Raw genomic sequence first — 8,592 nt, 5'->3', positions numbered from 1 at the left:
ATCTTTTTCTTAAAGACATGGTCGTTCATAGATTTCTAAAAAAGAGAGTATTAATAGTCATCAAAATAAATCTCCCATTAGGATTATAGTTAAATAAACAGTGATTCTCCCTGATGCCTTTTTTTCTACTGATTCTTCTTGTGTAGTAGGTTATTTCATGAACTTTCACCCCACATCCAATCTAAACAAGTATACTGCATGTTCCAATCACATCCAGCCCAGGACAACTGACCACAGCTGTACAGGTTATCAAGTGGACAATTGTATATGGTGGCTTTGTCTGTGTAACCTTATATAATGCCTCCATCTTCATTTTGAGTAAACCAGTCCACAAATATATAGAAATAACATCAGTTGTAACTTGGTCTCCTTGTGAAGAAGGAAGAGTCTGAACCAGGAAACTTTACCAGTAAACTGTAATGAGCAGGGCTGCAATGTTTCTCCATGCTTTGCACCCAGATTGTTGAAATTTTGGCTGAAGGAAAGATATGTGAAACATGTTTCTTCATGAAAACAATCTATTCTGCAAATCTGTCATTTGGGAATTTCAGAACTTGAACTTCAAGGAACCCTAAGTAGAATTCATCAGTCTGCCTTATCCTGAATATTCCTTTAGAGATGAGAAAATAGAAGCTCAAAGAAGGAAAACAACTTGCCTACAATCACAAGAATCGTTTGTGTCGAGGTTTAGACTATAATGAAAAATCTTCCAGGTACTAGTCTAGATCTTCCTTTACCCCTTGGGGATTTCTGATTACCCATTACCTGGGTGATTCACCTGCTATTGCTTCTTTTCCATTAAGTCATGAGTGCCTAATAGGTGAATTCTATCATGCATGTTCTATAGAACCTGTAGTTTCATTTCCTCCAAACTCTGGTTCTATGTTTATTAACTTGTGCCTGCCTGTGAATTTTCAATACCCAGGTCTGAAGGAATATGTACTAGAGTTCTGTTATTTTTTAATTACTAGTGATTCACTGCTGTTGGAAATAGCCTTTCAAATTGTGTCCATAAATTCTTCTGTTATCCTGTTTTAAATAGTGAAAAGTAAATATCATGGAAGGGGCTTTTCCAGTTTCAAAGTATGTAAATGATAATATTGACCTCAAATACATGTGAGTTAAGAAGCTTGTTCACTTTGTATATTTAATGCACTCCAGACTTTTTAGAAGGGATTATGTGTTCAATATTTTATAATTGGTATGAGCTTTATAAGTAGCTGTATTGGATTATGCTGGTTTGAGACTTTCAGGCAAAAGGATTATTTGAGCAGGTGATAACATCCACAGTAAGGATGTTGTCAACTTGTTAGCTGACTGGAGTTCAACCAATTTAGTGGTAGAGCAATGAAGTAGCCTTGATTTGATCTGTTCTGCTTGCAAACTCTTTGTGTTTACAGGTACAGGTGATGTCTGGTGGTTTGGAAGATTTTTTATCAAGATCTGTATAATGTGAAGTAGACAAATTAATACTCATTATCCAGAGTAGAAGTTTTGGTTTTAATTTAATTGTATAGGTAGCTATTTTATGCCTGTTTTATTTTCCTTCTGGTTTTGCCTGGTGGGTTGAGGGAGGTAAAAAAATTCCTGAGATCAAACATAGTTTTTAGGAAGTTGTTTTCTTTCCTATGAATTTGCTGTTAATCCTTAGTCATAATCTCTTCAATTGAATATACAGCACCATTCTCTTAGCTGAAAATGCCAAATGTCGTCTTAGAGTGATTAAAACCTTGTGACAAAACTTGCAATAACATTCTCTTTTTATGACTATTTACTTGGATGATTTCCTAAAGATGCAGAAGCAATAATAATGTGTGGGCATTTAATATTAAGTATTTAGAGACTTTAATAATTTGAGATTAATATTTATAAAACTTTTATGGTTAACAGTAACATTTAATGAAACTATCTCATTACATGAATATTATTAGATTGACTGATACAATAGTAAAATATAAATTATGCATTTTTCTCATTGATCCTTGACAAGTTCTTATATGGAAACATGACTGATGGGCTGGATATTTGTAGACTTTGGAATTGTTCCAGCATGAGATTTAATAGAGGCTTTGGGACTTATTAGCAGTGAGAGCTTCAGAAAGTTAATTGTACTCTGAAGCTCTTCCTTACCTAGTAAATGACAATGGTAATTTCTGCCTTGCCTGATTTTTTAAAGTATTAATAATACATTGTATAAGTGCCTAGCATAATGGTTTGAGCGTAGTGATGATAATAGTGAATAATAATGAATAATAATAGTAACAAGGTAATCACTATAAGAAATAGGCTAAATACAATAAGAATCAGCTAATATTGACCTTTAAAAAATTATCCTATTTCCAAAATATCCAAGTATTTTATTTACCATCTCTCAGTAAAAACCAAGGTGTTTAAGTAAGAGTTGCTTTATATTCTAGGAATTAAAATGAGGGAAGAGATGAAATTCAATTCAAACAAAAGGCCTAATGAGTGTTTCTTGAAACCTTTGTAAAAATTGCACAGTTAATAAGGTGGCTTAATTTCATTGCTAGAGGCGCTGATGCATATTTCATTCATTTTAAGTGTTTCCTTTTTCAGAGCCAGAATGAAAATATAATAATTGCATAGTCTATGATTAGCCAGCTGCTTAGCAATTCTCTGTTCTATTGAGTATTTTCTGCTGGATCTTTTTGCCAGCAACGGATAACAAGTAGAGAGTATTAGTTAAGCATAGACAATATATTTTTGTTTTGACATAATTGGTGCCCCTTTAAAGGAATATTAGGGCTATAGGCAATGTTTCACTACCTGTGAATTTATAAAAACTGAAGATGACAAAAAGTCACATACACAATACGCAGAGTTAGCTCTTTTCATGAAGATGCAGCCGATTTCACTAAATTGATTTTGTAACTCTCTCTCTTGCTTTAAGCCCGAAGCCTTTGTTTAGGGAGGATCAATGGATGCTTATCAGAAATCTCTCCCTCTGTGCCAAGTTCTTTACCTGCACAGTGAGTGCCTGTAAATAGACCATCAGTCATAGGACTTCACATCCACTTTCTCCCACCCCCACCCCCAATAGAGCAACAGCAACTATCAGGCCGAGGAATATTATAGAAGGAGATTGGGTCTGTATCTAACAATACAGCCAAGGGCTGACAGTCATTACAGCTAGTGAAGAGCATCTTAGGCATCCAGGGAGCATGGTTACTCTTTCTCGTGACTCTCTGGCTAGAAAATTGCCTTGGACATCATGTGTGTCACTGGGAAGGAGGTAAACTTTTAAACTAAGTGATTGGGAAAGAAGAATTGTATTAGTTTGGTTTCTTACATTTTCATTCTTGACAGGTTAGTCTTTCCTGATTATTGAGAGATTAGCTATACTACTCCATGATATTGCTGCCTCAACATCCATTTTGTGTTGCCAGGTGGCTTGCAGGGGCCTTGAACTGACCAGGTCCTCCACTCAGCACATGCCCTAGGTGACAGCCTGCAGAGTCACAAATAAATATAAATTCCTGATATGACTCCCCCAACACCCTTGTGATCAACCTTCTCCTGCACCTCCCAGTGCCTTCCTCTTTTGAACTCCTAGATAAGACCCCCAAAAAGCTTACCCTGCTCTTTCTGGTTTGAATTGACCAATCTGGCTTAAGCCCAGGAACCCAAAAGCACTCCACATATGGACCCTAATGAAAGCATGTGCCTTGGGTCTTACAGTGCTGTCTACCTCCTGTGTTGACTCCCTGGAAGCATGCTGTGTACTTCCTCCAGGACCTCTGAGTTATTAATTTCTCTATTTCAGTTCCTTGGTGGTCTTTCGTTGAGTTTTGAAGCTCACCATCTGATATCCCAGGGCTCTCCTTAACAAATGTTTATAGTACTGATGAATCCTAAATGTCTGCTATAATTCTCCAAGTGACCTCCTAACCAAGACCAGTGAGAGCATAGACAAAGAGCTGTTTAAGATTCCTTTTGTATCATTTGGCAGCAGATTTTGATACTTTTTTTCAAGTCTCTCTACTACCCCCTACTTCCATGGCTTTCTTTGTTATGAGCTGGTACATGTGCATGTGTGTGTTAATCCCTGTGCGCCCCCCGCCCACCTCCTTTCTCTTTCTGAGTTTTGAGCTCTGTCTCTGGTCCAGGGGATGGTGCTATTTGCATTTCCCAGGACTCCTCCATCCTGAACTACCATTCTGGTTAGGAGCAAATTTGCTTCTGATCCCTGCAACACCTTTGCTCCTGACTCTTAAAACTATGTTGTAGCAATTAAATAGGTAAGCTTTCATCTGGCTCACTCTGATCAAACCATCTTCAGTATTTATGTTCCTGGATTGGATTTGAGTTGTTTCAAATCCTAGATTTAGTGGGAACATTAAAAATATTTATTGTGTCTTCTCTTGGGGTGTTTTTCTTTCTCCTATTTATAAAGTGGAGCAATATCCTACACAGAGGTGGCTTCTAAAATCTTCTCGTAAGGTGGAAATGGAACACACTAAAAGATTCCCTTTGAAAGTCACCACAAAATCCCTCATGATATACAATATATGGACAGGAATAATCTCAATAACCAACAAAGTCAGCTTTTCCTGCAACATAGATTCAATCATCATTTCTTCATTTGAGTGTCAGATGACATTTTGGCTTGTGTTTTGGCATCATGTTATGTGAAAAATATGTATATTTAACCCTAGAATCACATTTAGTGAGCTGAGATGTTCACAGCATTGGAGGCAGATGGGTTGACTAAAGAAACCGCATATTGAGTGGCTGGGGTCACATTCACACTGTGGCTTATGCACATTGAGAGGAACAGAGTGGATTGCCAATACTTGCTCTTAGCAGCTCTCTTGAATCTGCATAAGATAAATGTACACATGACAACATCCTATTGTTCTTTTGCACAGCTCAAACCCTACCCTCAGCATTTCCTATGGCTGTCCATGGCATTTGGAGCCAATGGTGATAATAATGATCACTATTATTGAGTATTGACTAATGTGCAAGGAATAATGCTGTGTCTTATAGTCCCATTGGACTGCACAACAGCTTTATGAGTTCTGCACTCTTAGTCTCATTTTCCATCTCTCTCTATATATTATTAAATATTTTTAAAGAATGTTTTAGAACAAAACACTAAACAACATCACTCGCCTTTTACCCCACTGTATGTGTACGTGTGTGTGTGTCTTATATGCCAACCGGCTTATAGAATGTAACATTTTAAAGAGGTGAGAGTTGAGAAGGTAATAAAAAATGGTTTTTAATATATTAAAAATGTTTTTTGGTATATATACAGTGAAATGACTGAAGATTGGAGAGTTAACACATCTTTCCAAGTCATTTAGCTGGTTCTACTTAGTATTTTGAGCCACAATGCTTCTTAATCTTTGTAAGAATAGTTTTTGTTTCTGACTTGTTGCTGTCATCTATTTTCTATTTTTCCAGCTTTCTCAGGAGCTGGGACTTTGGTAATTGCAAACTACAGATATTGTTATATTACATGCTTTCTTCATGTAGCTGCTTGGTTTCTGAGCCACAGTTTAAAACTAGATGGTCTGTACTTTTTTTTATTTTTATTTTTTTAAAAGACACATTTATTCAGTGTCATGATCAGACTATTACATTTAGCCATCAACAGCATGGGTGCAAAAAAAAAAATCTACATTAAAACCCTTCACTGGAATGCTTTACACTTTCCACAGAACAGAAACTAAAATAACCTGTTAAACAATTGATCACAAACACAGTCCTCAAATTTTTTGCCCCTACACATGAATACTGTCTAAAACATGTCTTTGTAGCAGCTAGGCCCTGCCACCACTGTGCTTGGCCGAGTTCACAAATCTGCTGTAACCTGTAGCTTCCTTGTCACTTCTCTGGTTCTCCTCTCCTGCTAAGCTTTGTTTCTTGGCAGTAATTAAAACCTTCTGCCACTGCCATAGCTGCTGCTGCTGCTGGAACTGCCATAGTCACCTTGGTTTCGTGGTTTGGCAAAGTATTGGGCTCCGCCACCATAGGGGCCAGAACTTCTGTCTCCAAAATTTCCTCCTTTCATGGGTCCAGAATTTGAGGATTGATGGTTATAATTGCCAAAATCATTATAGCTTTCGCCACCTCCAAAGTTGCTTCCATCATTACCAAATCCATTGTAGCCATCCCCACTGCCACTGTATCCACCACCACCTCGACTGCCACTGAAGCCACCTTGACCACTGAAGTTCCCTCCACGACCAAAGTTGTTATTCCCACCAAAACCGCCTCCACGACCACCACTAAAGTTTCCAGAACCACTTTGGCCTCTTTGGCTGGATGAAGCACTAGCCATCTCTTACTTTGATAGGGCTTTCCTTACTTCACAGTTGTGGCCATTCACAGTATGGTATTTTTGAATGACAATCTTGTCTACAGAGTCATGGTCATCAAATGTCACAAAAGCAAAACCTCTCTTTTTGTCACTGCCTTGGTCAGTCATGATCTCAATCACTTCAATTTTCCCATACTATTCAAAATAATCTCTTAGATGGTGTTCTTCAGTGTCTTCTTTAATGCCACCAATAAAAATCTTTTTCACAGTTAAGTGGGCACCAGGTCTTTGAGAATCTTCTCTTGAGACAGCCCTCTTTGGTTCCACAACTCTTCCATCCACCTTGTGTGGCCTTGCATTCATGGCTGCATCCACCTCCTCCATGGTGGCATATGTGACAAACCCAAAGCCTCTGGAGAGCTTGGTGTTTGGATCTCTCATTACCACACAGTCCGTAAGTGTTCCCCATTGCTCAAAATGGCTCCTCAGACTCTCATCGGTTGTTTCAAAGCTCAAACCTCTGATGAAAGAGCTTCCGCAGCTGCTCAGGCTCTTTGGGAGACTCTGACTTAGACATGACGGTGGTGGGAGGGGAGACTTTAACAATTTTTACTTGGCAGCCCATGGTCTGTACTTTTAGTCTTGGGACCTTTATATAGAGAATACCTTGAAAATTTACCCATTTTCTGGTAAAATACAATTTCCTTGTACACAAAGTGTTTATAGTTATATTGGGGTTAATGTGAGTCAATCTAGATACAACTTTTTAAGGTGTTTCCATCAACAAAAACCTAAATATTAGGCTATTTGGATGGGTGAAGTAATGCTATGTTACCTACTTCTCAGAGGTTTAATAGGGAATTTATTCCATTTCCATTTACTGTGACAGATCACTAATTCTGCTTTTTAGTTTTATAAAACTATGCTTAATTCTGTTTTAATATTTCCTGTGTTTAAAATGTTATATGGTTGTTTTGGTTTTTTCATTAATCATAATTTTTAAGATTTAGGGCATATATTTTTAATTACTTCAGTGTTAACTACTGTAATGTCAAAATATGATCACACAGACCTATGTGCCTATAACTCTATACCATTATTTACTGATGTTTGTTGTAACTTTACATGAAAAGAAGTTGCATGGCAGAAATTGCATGGCGGCCTCCAGCTATTCTTGACAAACTAAAGACTGAATGCCAACTCTTGACTGGAATAATCTGTACTGACAGAATTAATTTTCATAATGACCTCTTAAAATGTACTTTTTCACATTTTCCTGAATATTTTAATTTCTTTTGGGCTCAGGCTCAAAAGTGGACAGCTTTTAATTGTATTGCTTTCAAATAATGGACACTTTTCTAAATATGGTTAGTAACAACCTACCCGTAAGCAAACAGCAAAATTTTATTAAAAATGGACTGTTGGGGATCCCTGGGTGGCTCAGTGGTTCAGCGCCTGCCTTTGGCCCAGGATGTGATCCTGGAGACCCGGGCTCCCTACATGGAGCCTGCTTCTCCCTCTGCCTGTGTCTCTGCCTCTCTCTCCCTATGTCTATCATAAATAAATAAAAAATCTTAAAAAAAAAAAATTAAATAAAAAAAATCTTAAAAAAATAAAAATGGACTGTTATGTACTTTTAGTGATTTACACTATAATTCTTTACTTAATAATTCATATTCACTTTTTTAAAAAGACTTTATTGAGAGAGAGAGAGAGATAAAGAGTACAAGCAGGGGAAGGGGCAGAGAGAGAAGGAGAAGCAAATTCCTTGCTGAGCAGTGAGCCTGACATAGGACTCTGTGCAGGGCTCCAAGATTATGACCTGAGCAGAAGGCAGTAACCAACTGAAGCACCTAGGTACCCCTATCTATATTCACGTTTTAAAAAATAATCATAATGGGACCATTTAGCACATTACAACAATAGTATATTAAATATCATAAATGAGAATGTACAAGGAAGATATTAATATAATAAAATAGTATCACAATCATCTTTGCAGACATGAGGTGTATATTACAGTGAACTTCATGAAAGTTTAGCATTAGGATAAAGGAAATGGAAATGACTCTAGATTCAAAAGTACATATATGTATGTACATGTACACATGGATATTATAAACACACACACATATATACCTATATGTACATATACAGATATCCATGTGTACACATGTGTATACATACATGCACATATACATTTTTAAAAAATGATTTTATTTATTCATGAGAGAGAGAGAGAGAATGAGAGAGGCAGAGACACAGGCAGAGGGAGAAGCAGGCTCCATGCAGGGAGTTTGACA

The 8,592-nt window shown here is 37.2% G+C and overlaps 1 pseudogene; it reads right to left on the bottom strand.

The window, feature by feature from the left end:
- Positions 1-5,867: 5,867 nt before the first annotated feature.
- On the bottom strand, positions 5,868-6,866 carry LOC112647599 (heterogeneous nuclear ribonucleoprotein A1-like; annotated as a pseudogene).
- Between the last annotated feature and the right edge of the window lie 1,726 nt (positions 6,867-8,592).

The sequence above is a fragment of the Canis lupus genome, chromosome 5 (assembly GCF_003254725.2).
Source record: "Canis lupus dingo isolate Sandy chromosome 5, ASM325472v2, whole genome shotgun sequence".
Taxonomy (NCBI): domain Eukaryota; kingdom Metazoa; phylum Chordata; class Mammalia; order Carnivora; family Canidae; genus Canis; species Canis lupus.
Note: the sequence above shows the minus strand (reverse complement) of the source record. Positions and strands in the feature narration are given on the sequence as shown.